Source organism: Sciurus carolinensis, chromosome 14 (genome assembly GCF_902686445.1).
Source record: "Sciurus carolinensis chromosome 14, mSciCar1.2, whole genome shotgun sequence".
Lineage (NCBI taxonomy): Eukaryota > Metazoa > Chordata > Mammalia > Rodentia > Sciuridae > Sciurus > Sciurus carolinensis.
The window spans coordinates 77117077-77134148 of NC_062226.1; the positions used below are offsets into that span (position 1 = coordinate 77117077).

Here is a 17072-nt window from a genome sequence, read left to right on the forward strand (position 1 = left end):
TTATTTCACGATTTAATTTAATCTTAATTTTTATGTAAAAATAAACATGAATGTTATGAAGATTTTTGTTGTTGTTTTGGGGGTTTGGTGTTTTGGGGAGGTTTGTTTTGCTTAGTTTTTTGGTACTGGGGATTGAACCCTGGGCCTCAAGAATGCTTAAGCATGTGCTCTGTCACTGAGCTGTATTTCAACCCCCTATTACGAGGTTTTAAATGCTAAATTTAGTAAGCAAAGCTCACCTGGAAAACAATGAACCTTCTATGGTCATCTCTAAACTGTACATGACATAAAGAACACTGACATTTAAACTTTTCTTGTTTTAAAAACATATTCATTTTAAAAACCACACAAGCAGCACTTCTCGCGTTTCCGCCTCCGAGAAAGGGGGTATAACATTTTTTAAAAAGTTACTTAGCCCTTACTCAGTTCAGAGAATCAAAGACTTCTGAGCGCTCTAGGAAGAAAGGGAGCCCTTGGACGCTTGCTCTCATCTCCGACCACGGTAGTGCCCAGAGGGCGCCCTGACTTCAGTTTAGGAGCCGCGCGCCCCCAGCTCCGCGCCCGCGCAGGTGGGCGAGGCGGGTGTGAGGTGGGCCGGGCCGATGGAGGCGGGGCCTTGAGGGGTGGAGCCAGAGGCGTGGCGCCGGCGGGAGGTTCTGGGGGCGCCAGCCGTGAGCGCAACGGGTACCGCGCGCCAGGAGCGATCTTGTACTCAGGTTAGGGCATTTATTGCGCCCGGGGACCAGAGGCTTGCTCCAGGTAACCAACTCCCCAGCGGCTCCCCTGCCTGGCCTCCCGGCAGTGGGAGAGGACTGGGAAGGGTGCGAGCGAAAGAGCCGGCTCTTAGCCAGAACCCTTCTGCTCCATGCGGGATGGGCTCCGCCTGGGAAGAGGAAGCAGAGCTGGGGTGGGAGAGAGCGGAACCCGCGTTCGGAGTGCTCGGGGAACTGGGGATGGAGCAACGCGTTCTCTCTCGATCCTCCTTTTCCGTCCCAGGACAGGGACACCGATTCCCAGTGTCACCTGGAATTCACTTCCAGGGAGTGGAAGTCTTTCCGCGTAGCGAGTAGGAGCTCAGAAATGGGAGGTCATGGATAGGCAAGGAGTGAACAGTTGCTGCCGTCTCTTGGGTACCAGGAGCTTTAACTTTATTTAACTCTGTTTAACCCTAACCACAGCCCAACGAAGAAGCATATGCCCCCCATTTTATTGATAAACTGGATGCTGAGATAATTAATGACTCGTCCTGGTTAAACAATTAGAAACAGAAATGCTATTCTGTGCGGGTTTCAAAGCCCTCTTCCTTCTTGCTCTTCCCCTTTTCTTCTCGCACGAGTCTAGGAACCTCGTGCTGCAGGATCTTTTTCGAAAACAGGCGATTCTTCTTAAACACATTTTGCTTTTTTTGGTTTGTTTTGTTTTTAGTACCCAATCTTTGAGTCAGTTTCTCCAATTTGGGGTTATTACTTTTGGAAGTGCAAGATCCTGCGCACATCTCGCAACGCTTTCTCTTGGGACAGGGTAAAAAAGAGGCACTTTGCGGATGACACCTCCTCCTGTCTATTTAGGAAACGATGGGGGAGGTCGCCTGCAGAACCAAGTTGGTAACTGCGGGCTGCCCAGGTGGAGCTAAGTTCTGTGATCATTTGGCATCCTGTCGATGCCTATAAACGTTGCCCTGCACGCCCTTTGCCTATTACTTTTTTTTTCTACAGAGAAGAGAGTAGTCTTTTTACAAATAATGGGGCAAGAGACAAGGTGGGAGGATATGTGGTGTATGAGAAAGTAATGGTGCGTTGAGCTGTAAAGGCGGCCGTAGCTTTTTGTGGCCTTCGTTTGGTGAGCGGTAGGGGAGAAACGTGGTCTCTTCCTTTGGCATCCTGCCCCTCTTTCAGAGCTGTTCTGAAAGACAGGTTTGTTTTGTTGGAGGGAGGAGGAGGAGTTAATGGTTTTTAAAGATCAGTGTAAATTACCCGCTTGGAGCTTAGACCATTGCAGACAGATCCTCCTGCAGGAGTGTGTGGTAACAGATTTCATTTATGGCAGGGAGGAAAACTCAGTGTGTGGGGGTATTATTTCTTACTGGTAAATAATAGTTTTGGGAAACCTTGATTTCTTAGAAATGGTTAACTTCTTTATTTTTAAATACAATATACGGTACTGTGAATTTACTTTCCTTGTTGGTGGATTATAATTGTATATAATAGTGGGATTCATTGTGTTATATTGGTACATGCATGCTAATTTACTTTTTGTTTTTATTGGAGATTGAACCCAGGGTGCTTTACCACCGAGTTACATTCCCAGTCCTTTTTAATTCTTATTTTGAGACAGGGTCTCACCAAGTTGCTGAGGCTGGTCTCAAATTTGTGATTCTCCTGCCTCAGCTTCCCAAGTCGCTGGGATTACATGCCTGGTGTGAATTAATTAATTAATATTTGTGGTACTGAAGATTGAATTCAGGATTTGTGTATTCTAGGTGAATGTTCTACCACTAAGGTACATCCCCAGGCTGTGAATTTATTTTTTAAAAGCGTTTCATTGGTAGATGAAACAGGTTGATTTTTTCCCCCCATTTCATGGTGAGGGTTTGAAAGTTGTTTGCCACCCCTCTATCCTTCCTTCAACCTGACCATGTAAAGTACCTCCTTAATTTCCACTCCAGATTTTACTGGATTCCATTCTTCATTGATTACATTTCATCCTTGATTAATTGCAACACTACTTTGACTCATGAGTTGCTATTCTTCCATTTGTAATTTAGTTGTTAATGATAAGGAAATACTCTCCCCTTAAAGTGGGCTCACAAAATCATCCATCTACAGAAACAGAACAGGTAAAGCACAAGAGTGCTTGTTGGGGGACCAGGTGACCTGCAGAGGATCTGCTAAATCTAGATGGGTATTGGCCACTCCCACCAGTAACCACACAGGAATTTTGGTCCATTGCAGCTAGATCTTCTCCTCTTTATATTTTTTTTCTGCAAAAGTAGCCAAAAATCTTTATCTTTTAAAAGAATGTGGGACCTGATTTTAAATGTTGTCTCTCTCTTTTTTTAACACAAAGAATCAAATCCGATTTTGTTCATGCAGCTTCCATTTGGCAATTTCTGCTTTAGAAACTGCTGTTTATACATAATAATTAATTCTCAAGTGAATGGAAAATTCTGACTTATGATATAAATGTTACATATTTTTCGTGAAATTAGATGGTAAGAAATAGAAATTAGTACTGTTGGAAATTCTGTCTTGATTATCAAATACTGTTTTCTGTGGCGTGTGTAGTGTTTCGGTTGCATTGAACAACGGAATCTTTCATAGGAACAACTAAGGACACTTACCATTATTTTTAGTATTCATGGTAGTAAGCAATGTACTCATGGTTCCAGGTCAAGATGTCAGAAGCCTAACTCCCTGTGTTAAAAGAGATTTTCCCACTGACTGTTCATATAAATCAGGTGTGGTGTGTTCTTGGGGGGCACTCTCTGTATTCTTAGCGTTGACACTGGAGGCATGGCTGAGTGTTGTCTTGTTTCCTTGTTGCCTGTGGCAAATGTCATATATCTTCAGAACTGTATTTCTCAACTTTGGCACTTCTGACACTTTTGACCAAATTACTTTTTGGGGCAGGAAAATGTGCTGTATGTTGTAGGACCTTTACCAGCATCCCTGGCCTGTGCCCACTAGATGCCAGTAGCACCCTCCCTCCAGTTATAACAACCCCAAATATCTATAGACCTTCCCAACTCTTTCCTGGAAAATAAAGTCACATCTGGTTGAGGGGGAAAAAAAGTAGACCAGTATTTAAAATGCTCTAGACATTTATGAACTAGACTACAGGTTGCATATAATGAAGTTTCAAACTTTAGTGACTAGAGAAGCTATTTGTAAATTTAAACAATTAACCTTTTAAAACATTTTTATTATAAAGATTACTAAACCAGTATTCTCTGTGAATGGCAAATGTGTCCTGCCAAGTTTTATCTCCAAATAAATTTCAAGTGTTCAATGTATTCGTTAAATCGTTGTAATGCCTTAGATAAAAGGTGCCCCAAAAAACTCATGTGTGGGACGATTCAAGAAAGCTTAGAGGTGAAATGATTGGATTATGAGAGCTTTAACCTAATTAGTGCACTAAACCATTGATAGGGCTTAAAGTGGGGGGTGGGTAACTGTACGCAGGTAGGGTGTAGCTAGAGGAGATAGATCACTGGGGGTAGGCCTTTGGGTTCTAGTTTTTGTCCCTTGTCTACAGAGCTCTCTGTCTGCTTCCTGCTTCTCATGTCCTGACTCCTTTCCTTCTACCTTGATGTTCTGCCTCACCTTGGATCCAGAGCAACAGAGTCAGCCACTTGGTCTAGATTGAGACCTCTGAAACTCTGAGCCCAAAATAAACTTTTCCTCTTCTATGTTGTTCTTGTTAGGCTTTTTTTTGGTCACAGTACTGAAAAAGCTGACTAAAGCAATTGCATAAAGCTTGAAATGTTGGAAACTAAAAGGGAATTCTAAACTAGTTTTTGTTTCCTCCTTTTAGCATACTTGATGTCTTTCAGGTTTTTAAGGTCATGAAGTATCAATAGACCATACTTATCAATTGGGAAAAATTGTATAATCTCTAATATGAGAACACCAAGCAAAACTAAGCAAAAATTCCAATACTTAGATTCAGTGTGATTAAATTGTGTGCAGAGTAAAATTCATTTTTAGGAAAAATTAAACTTGTTTTAGCTAACAGTAATAACTAAAATTGTCATGTGTTTTTGTAGGCTGAGAAATCTCAACTTTATGAAAGGGAGCTCTGTGTGATCTGTAGCTCATATCAAAAAAAAAAAAAAAAAAAGTCCTAAAGTTTTAACCTTTTTTATTAGGTCTTAAATAAGTTGGGAAGGTGGAGAAACACAGCCATGGTTATGAAAGATGCATTCTTAACTAGGGGTTGACTTATCCATTGGCCCCTTCCAAAAATCAAACTAATGCAAAATTCAGGACAGGCTAACATAATTTGTGGGGCTTCTTGTTTAAAAAAAAAAAAAAGTTAATTTCAGAGTGGTGACAAAAGAGCCTTAAGCCAAGTGCAGGACTCTGTATGACTGACTATACAGGCTGCACAGCCATAAAGCTGCCCTCATAAAGTTCTCTGCCCCATAGCTAAAAGGAAGGGTGTGATCACAAATGCAGATCCAAAAATTGAAGTGTTATTACTGCTGTCGAACATCTGGAGTTCCTGATTCATTGATTACACTTCTATTTCCAATCGGGAGTCTGTAGGTATATAGTAACCAATGCAGTAAAGTCACCAAGAAATCCTCCCATGATTAATTTTTATTTTGCTAAAGAGCTAGCCACATTGTTGCTTAGGTTTCTGGGTATCTGAGCCACCTATTTATTCAGGCATTCTCTGAACAACTATTTTAACTGAGCATCTGTTACATGTCAGGCATTGCTGGCTCAGAGTGACAGCTATGAATGAGATAGTCCCTTCCTTTATGCATCATCTAGTCTGGTGACTGGAGACGCAGGCAGACAGGCATACTGTCACACAGGCTACACAGTCCTCAGTGGTACTTCAGAAGAGCAGAGAATGTGGGAGAGTGTGCAACCTGGACACCTAACCTGGTTTGGGGGGTGGGGACCGTTGAGGGAAAGTCTTTCCTAAAAATCATTATTTAACATAAGACCTAAAATTGAGTAGGAAATAGCCAGGTGAATTAGGGGATGAATTTCCAGGAGGAAAGAGTTGAGAGCTAGAGGGAAATGTGACTGGGAAATGAGGTCTCTTGGGTCCTTTTTAGAATTTTGGATTTTACTGTTATGTTGGGGAGAACCCAGAAAAGGATTTTAAATGGAAAAATGAGATGATTTGGTTTGTGTTTTTTAAATGATCACTGCTGTTACTTTTATGATGCCTTAGTATTAACCAGAAAAATCGGGTGGACCAATTTAAAGAGATGGATCACTTAGACCCAGCGAGACCAGGACAAAAGGTGTCAGTCCCCTCTGCTAGTCACATAGTGCTGAAACAGCCTATGCAATCATATGTGGCCACCCTGGAGTGGGGGTGGGGAATGGGTCTGAATAAACAGTGCCAACTAAGGCTTTTGTACCCAGGGATGGTGTAGTGGCATTGCCTAAAATTTAATGGCAGAGAGAGGCTGAGGTTGAGTTTGTAGTTAAAATCAGTAAGAAGGTGGTGGTTATTTGGATATGGCTGATAGAGAGGAGGTAATGAGAATGATTCAGAAGTTTCTGGCACAAACAACTGAGAAGGATGTGATGGTGAAAGCACGTATGACGTTTGAGAACACCAGAGGAGGACTGGGTTGGCACCGGGTGTGTGTGGGGGGTAATTCCATTTGAGTATGTTTTGCTTGTAAGATATCCAAATGGAGACTTGGAGTAGGCATCAGGAATCCATGAAGAGATCTGCGGTGGAAATACATGTCTGAGAGCTGTTGCGTATAAATATTCATTGCATTTAAAAGGAGCATCCAAAGAGGTGGGTAGAGAAGAAAAAGGGGCTGGCCCCACAGCATTCCATCATTCTGTTTGGGGAGGAGGAGAAGCCAGTTTAAGACGACTAAAGTGCCAAGTACACATTCAGAGTAGGGAGGAAATCTGGGGTCTGTGGTTTTCTGTTGGTGTGTGTGTTTTCAGATTGAGATGGCAGAAACTTGCACATGTTCTAAGGCCCCTCAGAATTTCAGGTAGAGCAAGAGGCTAAAGATGCGGGAGAGAGAAATAAATGAGAGGACCTTTTTCAGAGATGATGAGAGGATATGGGCAGAAGATTGGTCTGTGATGGAGGAGAGAGGGAGGGAATGGATAAAGATGCTTCTGGTTTGGGAACCAGGATTGCAGGGCTTTGCTTTTCTCTAAAGAAGAAGGCGAAATCATTGGTGGAGATTGCTGCATTTGTGTGTGAAGGAAGATATTTATTCAACCAGTGCTTATTGAGCATTTTATTTCTTTCTAATAGTTTTATTTTTGCAGCACTGGGGACTGAACCCAGGGCCTCGAATATGCTATGTAAACATGGTACTACTAAGCTACACCTCTGGCCCATTTGAGCATTTTCCAATTTAAGCTTCATTATAGGATGCATGGAAAGTGTTATGAATAATGTTGATTACTGCTGATCTTGGCCCTAAACAATGGAAATAGCCTCCCACCGCCTTTTCTACAAACTACTTCCTGTCTTTTAAAATTTTTTGTTTTATTTTATTTTTTTGGTGCTGGAGATTGAACCCAGGACCTTGTGCACACTGAACAAGTGCTGAACCACTAAGCTATGTCTCTAGTCCTCCTGATAAAAAAAAAAATAATATTTTTTAGAGAAAAGTTTTAGATTCATAGCAAAATTGAGCAGAAGATAGAGATTTCCCACATCCCCCCCTGCACACACACATATATAGTCTTCCCTGTTATCAGCATTACTGGTTGAGGGGCACATTTGTTATAACCTATTTTAATATCATACAAAATATAGTTTCACTGCCCTAAAATCCTCTGTCCTCTACCTGTTCATCCTTCCCTCCAGGCTAACTCTTTAAACTTATCTTTTTCCTGTCTTTTTAGTTTTACCTTTTCCAGAGGGTCATATAGTTGAAGTCATACAGAATGTAACATTTTAGACTGGTTTCTTTCACTTAAGAAGGCAGTTTAAGTTTCTTTCATGTCATTTCATAGCTTGATAGCTCTACTTCCTGCTCTTGACCTTATACTTGATGACTAAAGGGAGTAGTAACTCCACATACAGCTGAATCTTCTGATGGACATGAACTCAATCAGAGGTGAGGCTCCTGGAGGGGAAGGGCCTTTTCAAACCCTCTCCTTACCATTGCAGGTTCAAGTGCAGGGTAATGACTTTCAACGTTGGTTATACATTAGGAACATGTGAGGAGCTTTGAAAATTTTTGATACCCAGGTCAAACTCCAGAACAATTCCATCAAATCTCTGGCAGGGGGACTGTTTTTGGTGTTTTATTTAAAGCTCCCCCATAGTTCACATTTACAGCCAAGGTTAAGAATCGCTCATCCAAGGTGGTGGGCCCAGGTATAGTTAAAACCATTCAGCAGCCAGGTACAGTGGCACATGCCTATAATCCCAGCAACTCGTGAACCCGAGGCACGAGGATTGTTACTTCAAAACCAGTCTCAGCAACTTAGTGAGGCCCTAAGCACCTTAGCAAGACCCTGTCTCCAAATAAAATATAAAAAAGGATTGGGGATGTGGCTCAGTGGTTAAGTGCCCCTGAGTTCAATCCCCAGTCACAAACAAAATAAAACAAAGCAAAACCATTCTATTGTATTGAGCTGTAGTTCTTGGTGCTTGGCCCTTACAGTATTTGTCAATTGTGTAGAGCAGAAAAAGAGATTGAGACCACTGTGAGCTCTTCATATTGGCATCCAAAACGGGATGCAAAGGATAGTGTTTTGGAGTACTGAAGGGAAGTATAAGAACTTTTTATAATTTTATACACATTTAAGAAAGATATCAGGACTGGAGTTGTAGCTCAGTGGTAGATCGCTTGCCTTGCGTGTTTGAGGCCCTGGGTTTGATACTCAGTACGACATATAAACAACAACAAAAAAAGATTGTTGACAACTAAAAAAAATTTTTAAAAAGTAAAAAAAAAAAAAAAAAAAAAAAAAAACAGATTGTTTTAATATTTAAAGTCTGGGTTGCCAGTGTTGCCTTTGTTAGTCTTATGTCCTGTAGGGTAAGTGTGACTTCCTAAAGTGGAGAGGGAGCTAGGGACTCCTTGCTTGGGTGTGGCTTTGCTCACCTGGCTATTAAGCATATGGTGAGATGGTGCAAATTACGAACTACAAAGTACCATTGAGTGATTTAATTTTACGAACACCAAAGCTTTAAAACAGCATCTCTCGACCATTTAGTCCTGAGCGAGTTTCAAGTATACTGAGATGTTGCTTCTCTTCCAACCTTTACCTTTCAGCCAAGTAGTACATCAGTTGCCTTTTTGGATGTAGTTGTGGTATGAGACAGAACTGCTGTAGAAAACTGTAGATTAGATTACAGAGGCTGGATAATTGATCCGTTTAATGCTCTGGGGAGGAAGAGTGGCCATCTATTATACTCCTTCGAGTATCCCTGGTCCTCTTGTTGCCACTGCCCTAGTGGTAGCTGAGTTCACAGGTACCTACACTTCTCTAACAAAAAGACAGTTTCACATCTGCTGGTTTTCTCCAGTTTTGCTATGCCCATCATAAGCATTTTGGGAAGGAGGGAAAAACTGAGGTAAATGTGAGGATCTTACAATTAGATGGAGAGGGATTACTTTTCAAAAGAAATTTCTAGTTGGTCATGGTGACAAATGCTTATAAATCCCAGTGATTCTGGAGGCTGAGGCAGTAGGATTGCAAGTTCCAGGCCAGCCTCAGCAACTTTGGCACCCAAAGGAATTTAGAACCTGACTCACTAAAACAAAAAGACCTAGGGATGTAGCTCAGTGGTAGATGCCCCTGGGTTCAATCCAAAAAAGGAAAGACACAAACAAACAAACATAAAAACTGCCACTTCAAGGCATTTGGGAATGTTTTTGTCGTAATGTGAACATGTTGCCAAAAAATATTGTATTATTTGTTGTTAAAACTCCTAAAAAGCTGGGCATGATAAACCACACCTGTAATCCCAGCAGTTAAGAAGGCTGAGGCAGGAGATTACAAAGTTCAAGGATAGCCTCTACAATTTAGCAGGGCCCTAAGAAATTTAGGGAGACCCTGTCCCTAAATAAAAAAATAAAATGGGCTGGGGAGCAGCTTGGTGTTAAAGTATCCCTGGGTTCAATACCCAGTACCAAAAGTAAAAAAAAATTCTGAAAGAAAAAAAAATGTTAAGAACTTGAAAGAATTGTCTACTTTGAAAATCTTTTTATGAGAAGTATTAATGAGTTTTGGAACCATTTGTTAAATATGTAATACCTGCTATCTATTTCATTAGTCCTTGTAATTAATTGAGACTTACCAACTAAATTTTATACACACACACAAAAAAACTATGATTGGTGGATATGTTGAAAAATAAATATCCGATACTTGGGAGGCTGAGATGGAAGGATCCCTGGAACCCAGGGGTTTAAGGTCAGCCTGGACAACATAGCAAAACCCAGTTGCAAACAAATGAACAACAATAGCAGAAAACTCAACTAAGTAAGTGTCAAGATATAGGTAACTGGATAATACAAAGTAAAATAATAATAACAACAGCAATAATAATAATAATTTATTATTATAGCAGAACCAAAAATGTACTACTATTAAACTAATAGGTCACAGTTTGTGTTTCCCTCACCTTTTATATTATAATACACATAATTTAGTGGCACAGTAGTACACACATGTAATTTTAAGATAGATAAATTGAGGGCATGTAAAGCTTTTACTCTTCGAATCTATACTAAAAAGCTTTGCAAGCTTGTAATTTGAAACACTTTGAGTCATATGTATAAGTGTATGTATATATATGACTTTAAAGTCAAATGTATTTATATACATCTGTAATATATAGGATGTAAAGGTCAAATGTAATTATATCATACATAATAATGTAACTATATACATATGTTTATGCATATTTGTAAGTATGTGTGTATCAAATGCAAATATATTCATATATATTTGTAAATAAGATAATTTAAAAACTTGCTTGCTGGTAAGCTGATTTAAAACTGCTTCTTCCTAATGATATATTCCTGAAGTTCATTCAGTAGAAAATAAAATTGTTGTTGGTCTCAATGGCACACTCCTGTAATCCCAGCATTTTGGGAGAATGAGGCAGGAGGATCAAAAGTTCAAGACCAGCCTGTGCAACTTAGCGATTTAGCAAGACCCTGTCTTAAAAAAACAAAAAACAAAAACAAAAACAAAAAACAGACTAGGGATGTAGCTCAGTGGTAGAGTGCCCCTAGATTCAATCCCTAGTATCAAAGGGGAAAAAAAAGAGAGACAAAAAGAATATTATTACTAGGGTAAAAGTAAGTGTTGAAATTATGAAGAGTGATAAACAGTGTCTTCTCATAAAATGTGTTTTTTATCGTTCCATAATGTGTTCATTTATCAGAGTATCACATCGTGTTCCATAAATATACACAATTATTTATCAATTAAAAACATACATATATAAACCTTTAAGCAAGTTTCTTTAAACATGGGCATTCAGATATCTTGGGGTAGCTCCTGGGCAGATTGATGGTCTCCGTGATTTAATCATTGACCTTGCGATTTCTTCTTTCATCCACTGGCTTCAAGTGCTGCTGTCCTCAGAGCTTTTGTTGGGAACTAGCCTGAGCCAGTTTGGTTCTTTTTGTAAACAGATTGGTGAGGCTCCAGTTCTCTGGCAGCTGTACTAGAGCAGGTGACAGTGAAGAGTCTCTGTCTGGGTGCCCCCATGAAGAGTGTGCTGCCATGCAACAGTCCCCTTAAGGCACGCTTCATAGCAGCAGCATTCGGCTGACCAGAGAATTGGAGGCAGGTAATCAAGAATTATCTGGAATCAGCAGCTGGACAAAGGAATGTGCCTAGGGCATTGTCCAGGGTTGTTCAGCTTGCCAGGCTTGTTTGTTCATTTTTTGTTTTTTTGTGTGTTTTTTATTTTTCTACTGGGGATTGAATCCAGGGGTACTTTATCACTGTACCACATCCCTAGCCTTTTTATTTTTTAATTTGAGACAGGGTCTCACTAAGTTGCTTAGGGCCTTACTGAGTTGCTAAGGCGAAGTTGTGATCCTCCTGCCTCAGCCTCCAGAGGAGCTGGGACGGCAGAGGTACATCACCACCTGGCAGCTTGTTTGTTCTTTGGATGTAAATGTAGGACTTCCCTCTAAGATATCCCAACCCTTCCAACAGAGGTGGAGCACCCTGATCTCATATCTGTTAGGTTAACCAATGAAGTTGATGAATTCACCAACAGAGGACCCAGTTCTAGCTCTGCATGCTAATTAGCAAAACCTCTGGTTCCCGATTTGAAGGCCCTAAGCAGACATAGCAGCTGCTGCTAGAGTGTGGCTGCTTCTGGGATGTTCTGTGTGAGTCTCTTGACCCTCAAGCCGCACAAGTTATAGATGAAAACCCACATGTATATAACTTACTGACTATGTTGCCTAATGCCTTTTTTTTTTTAATTATTATTGTTGTTATTTGGGGTTTTGTTTTATCTTGTTGTGGTGCTGGGGAGTGAACCCATGACCCCATTAAAGCTGGGCAGGTGCTCTACCACTGAGCTAAGCCCCCAGATCCCTGCCAAACCTTCTTAAAGTAAATTACAGACAAATTATCCATGTTGATTACTTTTTCTGTGAGAACTTGTATGTTCCCTGAAAATATGAGGCATGGCTACAAATACAGGATTTTAAAAACATGTATAAATGGAAATTAACCTTTACAGTAAATACTTAATTTCCTATCCACAGATATTTCTGACCATTTGAGGAATATCCTTTCAGCTAAATTGAGTCCTGTAGGAAGGAGCCCAGTTTTTGATGGCATATGTGATTTTAGAGCATGCAAGAAATTAGCCTTACCTGATAAGTTGATCATGCTTGGCAATATGTCCTGTCCAAAATCAATTGTAAACATTTTTTTAAAAATAATAGCCTTCTTGTTGGATTCATACAGAAATTTTTTTCTTATGTTAGAAAACTTTATCTGTATTGAAAAAGGGAATGAAAAAGGAGAAGCAATGTTTGACTGATACTGACCACAAAAAAATGTCAGGTTTCTCATGTGTGGTTGTGTGTGTGGCCCCATTCTCCAGGTCCCCCCAAGAACTAGAATTGAGCTGAGGAAATTAGATCGTGTGAAAGGACACATACCAACCAGTGTAAAGTTCCCATTGTGGTTACCCTCAGTCTTCCGCTCCATCTTGACCCTTAGAAAATACCTATGCCCCTGGGCTTCAGCTTTCTTCTGAATTAAAGAGGAAGGTGAGCTGGGTACAGTGGGTACTAGGAAGGCTGAGGCAGGAGGATTGAAGTTCAAGTTCAACCTTGAACTTACAGACCGGTCTCAAAATAAAAATAAAAAGGGCTGGGGATGTAGCTCAGTGATAGAGGGCCCCTGGGTTCAATCCCTAGTACTGCAAAAATAAAAATGAGTGTGGACCTTGGGACTGGATGGACTGTTTTAAGGACTCATGACAGTCTGCTCTGCTTCAAGAAGCTTTCTTGATCAAATGACTTGGAGAAATGCCGAATACCATGTCTCTAGCTTTAAATATTTGCAGTAGACATTATTTATCTAAGAAATGCAAAATGCAGCAGTTCAGTATCTTGCCTCACCTGCTTTATGTCTAAGTCTCTCCAAATTATTGGTTATCAGAGTCTACCCACATTCAGAATACCTAGTACCTGCTCCTAGGACCTGCTTCTAGGACCTTGTCCTCTTTCTGAAATTCCTTTCAGCCTTACAATGATTACATTGTCCCCAAAATAGTTTTTAATTGTATTGACCAATCCTATAATTTCCCCCAAAAAGCTTGGCAAAATAACCACTATGTGAATTTCTTCAGAGCAGGCAGTATACATTATTTATGTTTGTATTTTTCGCCCTAGAACTTAGGAATGGGTTTTTTTTTTTTTTTTTTTGTAAACAAATGGGATACATGTTGTTTCTCTATTGTACATGGCGTAAAGGCATACCATTTGTGTAATCATAAATTTACATAGGGTAATGTTGTTTGATTCATTCTGTTATTTTTTCCCTTCCCCCCTACCCCTCCCACTCCTCTTTTCCCTCTATACAGTCCTTCCTTCCTCCATTCTTGCCCCCCTCCCTAACCCTAACTCTAACCCTAACACTAACCCCTCCCACCCCCCATTATGTGTCATCATTCACTTATTAGAGATATCATTCGTCCTTTGGTTTTTTGAGATTGGCTTATCTCACTTAGCATGATATTCTCCAATTTAGGAATGGGTTTTGTATAATAGGTGTTCAGTTTGGAATTAAGTCCAGTGCATTGAAGTATTTAATAGTAAGCTTGAAATATGTATTCTGTCTTTTGGTATCTGAAAAATTACCTATAGATGTGAATTAAAGATTTGAACAAATGTTGGAAAAGAGGAGTTATCAACAATCATAATAAATTACTAATGTTTATAAAGGGCTCATTATGTTACATACAGTGTAAGCATGTTATCAGTTGGTTCTTGTGGGGTTTGTTTGTTACTGGGAATTGAACCTGGGTACGCTTTATCACTGAGCTATATCCCAGTTCTTTTAAAACTGTTTTACTTTGAGACAGGGTTTTACTAAGTTGCTGAGACTGGCCTCGAACTTTCCATCCTCGTGCCTCAACCTCCTGAGTTGCTGGGATTACAGGTGTGTACCACCATGCCCAGTGGTTTATGTATTCTTAATAAATACTGTTATATGTGGTCATTTCCCCAAATAAATTGGTTAAAATTAATTATGATGATTATTTTTTTACCAGAAAAGAAGCTAAAGTTACACTGTGTATACTTGTATTGAAACCTCACTTACTTCATTAATACACGGGATTTTTATGTTTTTATGCATCAGTTAAAAAAGTAAATTTAAATTTAAAAAAGAAGCTGAAGTTGGGAGAGGTTAAGGGCTTCCTGAAGTCTGAGTTGATGAATGATGGTTCCCAGGTTTCCTGCTGGGACCTTCTGGCTCCAGAAATCACTGACATCACACTCTCCTGCTTCTCACATCTGACCAAACACCGAGAAAATACTCAGCTGCTAGAAATAACAAAAGGAAACCTTAATGATGTACCATTTTACCGTTGCAATAGTGACAAAAGTAATTACAGTACATACATATGTACTGCATAATTAAAATAATGATATGGTTGGTGTAGAAGAAATGGTACTCAGCTATTACTGGTGACAGTATGTGTTAAGTGGCCCATTTGGAAGGCAATCAAGAGGCATAAAGATTTATATATATTATTTGGGAACTTTTGTTTGTTTTGTGATAGTCTCACTGTACTGCCCAGCCTGACCTTGAACTCAATGATCTTCCTGCCTCATCCTCCTGAGTAGGTGGGTTTGCAGGCATGTGCCACTGTGCCTGGCTTGAGGCTTCTCAATATTGACCTAAAGGCCCTACTTCTGGGAATTCCAAGGAAAATCCTTTAAAATTCAAGGGAAAACAAAACTATGAGTGGAGTTTGTATTTATAACAATAAAACTTGGAAATACCCTTAATGTTCAACCATAAGATGCAAACTAATTGTGGCATTTTTCCAGTAATTGAATAAAGCAGAATAGAAGACTGAATTCCTGCTGCTGCTGCTGCTGCTGTGTGTGTGTGTGTGTGTGTGTGTGTGTGTGTGTTTTACTGGGGATTGAACCCTGGGGTGCTTAACCACTAAGCCACATCCCTAGTCCTTTTTATTTGTTGTTTTGAGATAGGGTCTTGCTAAGATGCTGTGGGTCTTGCCAAGTTGTTAAGGCTGGCCTTAAACTTGAGGTCCTGCTGCCTGAGCCTCCAGAGTCACTGGGATTACAGGTGTGCACCAAGACACCCAACCCTGGTGCTGTTTTTTTCTGAGCAATTACTTAAGTCTGTAGTGTCTTCATAGACAGGAACCAGAAGGGAAAGTGAAGAGTGAACTATAGGCTGGGGATATGGCTCAGTGATAGAGCCCTTGTCTAGCATGCAGGGCCCTGGGTTCCATCCCCAGCAGTGTTTAAAAGAAAAGGAGTCGGGGTACAGACGTGGTGGCACATAACTCTAATCTCAGTGATTCAGGAAGCTGAGGTAGGTGGATTGCAAGTTCCAGACCAGCCTCAGCAACTGAGCAAGACTCTATCTCAAAATAAAAAAATAAACATAATGTAGCTCAGTGGTAAAGCACCCCTGCATTCAATCCCCAGTACCAAAAAAAAAAAAAAAAAAAAAAAGTGAACACAAAGGATGTGGAATGAAATGGAATTATAAATGTCCTTTTGTTTTTGAGAAATTATCTTTACTATAATACCTTGTAAATAGATTCATCTGGAGCATTGGCACCTTTTAATCTTGGTTTACCATTTAAAAAGAATTACTGAAGTGAAAATTCAAAATTAAAATTATTTGAATAAAACACCCCCCCCCTCCAAAAAAAGGAGATGATGTTTGCTGAGTAGTTTGGGGTATGTGCCTCTCTCCACTGCATTTTCCCACTGCCCATTTACAATATATTTATTTGGAGGCTTACTGGGGTTGCCTATGTTTTTGTTTTGTTTTGTTCTCCTTTGTGGTGCTGGAGATGGAACCCAGGGCCTTGCGTGCTAGGCAAGTGCTCTTCCACTGAGCTGTATCCCCAGCCCTTCCTGCAGGTTTGTTTTTTCGTGCAGCAAAGTAGTTTCTTTTTTTTTTTTCTTTCTACATTTTTTATTGGTTCATTATAGCTGTACATAATTGCTACATATTCATATACATGAACACAACTTAACAATATTGTTTGGCCAACAGCACTCCCTGGCACTTCTGAAATTGCTGTTTTTAATGAACTTTTGTGCAGTTCCTCTCTAAGTACAGTTTCATCTCACAAGCGTCTTTTTATGTCTTTATATTGAGAATTACTTCATTCTTGGCTTTAGTGATAATTAAATTCAATAACTATAACAAATTGTTATTTAGAGCAACTGAAAATGATAAATGAAACTTGCCACTTGGGTTTTTGAAGCAATTTAAAAGGAACGTTCAGAATCTAGAACACAGAGAGTTGCTTTACTGTTTGATGAGGTTGCTCTGGTGTTGTAGGGCTCAAGCCCTCTGGAGAGCATTTGTAATATGCACACCCACAGGAAGATTGGGGAGACTCTGGGACTCCTGAAAGGTTAGGAGACTAGGTAGTATCATTAGAAGCTGTTAATATCTGGATCCAGTGTTGTTCATGGCCAGAAATAGAGACTGTACTCTCTTGTTTTGCTCCCTGGAGAGTCAGCCCTGACCTTACTTCTTACTTTCAATAAGCTGAACCAAATGACCACATTCAAAGCTGGTAAAGCCTCGGTTTCCTTAACTGTTAAGTGAGAATAAAAATAGGTACTTACAAGGTGGTTGTGAGAACTAAATGAAAAAAGGTGTATAAAATGCTTG

At 40.1% G+C, this 17072-nt stretch overlaps 1 protein-coding gene across 4 annotated transcripts in view; it reads left to right on the forward strand.

Annotated features, from left to right (window-relative positions):
* Positions 1 to 547: 547 nt before the first annotated feature.
* Gcnt1 (glucosaminyl (N-acetyl) transferase 1) overlaps positions 548 to 17072 on the forward strand; it is a 33029-nt gene continuing 16504 nt past the window's right edge. The window contains exon 1 of one of the 4 annotated variants that reach the window (XM_047524925.1): positions 548 to 569. The gene's annotated coding sequence lies outside the window, so the exon portion shown is untranslated. Of the gene's footprint in view, positions 570 to 640; positions 760 to 17072 lie in introns of those variants that run through there. The other 3 variants (XM_047524924.1, XM_047524921.1, XM_047524923.1) reach the window with 3 other exon arrangements.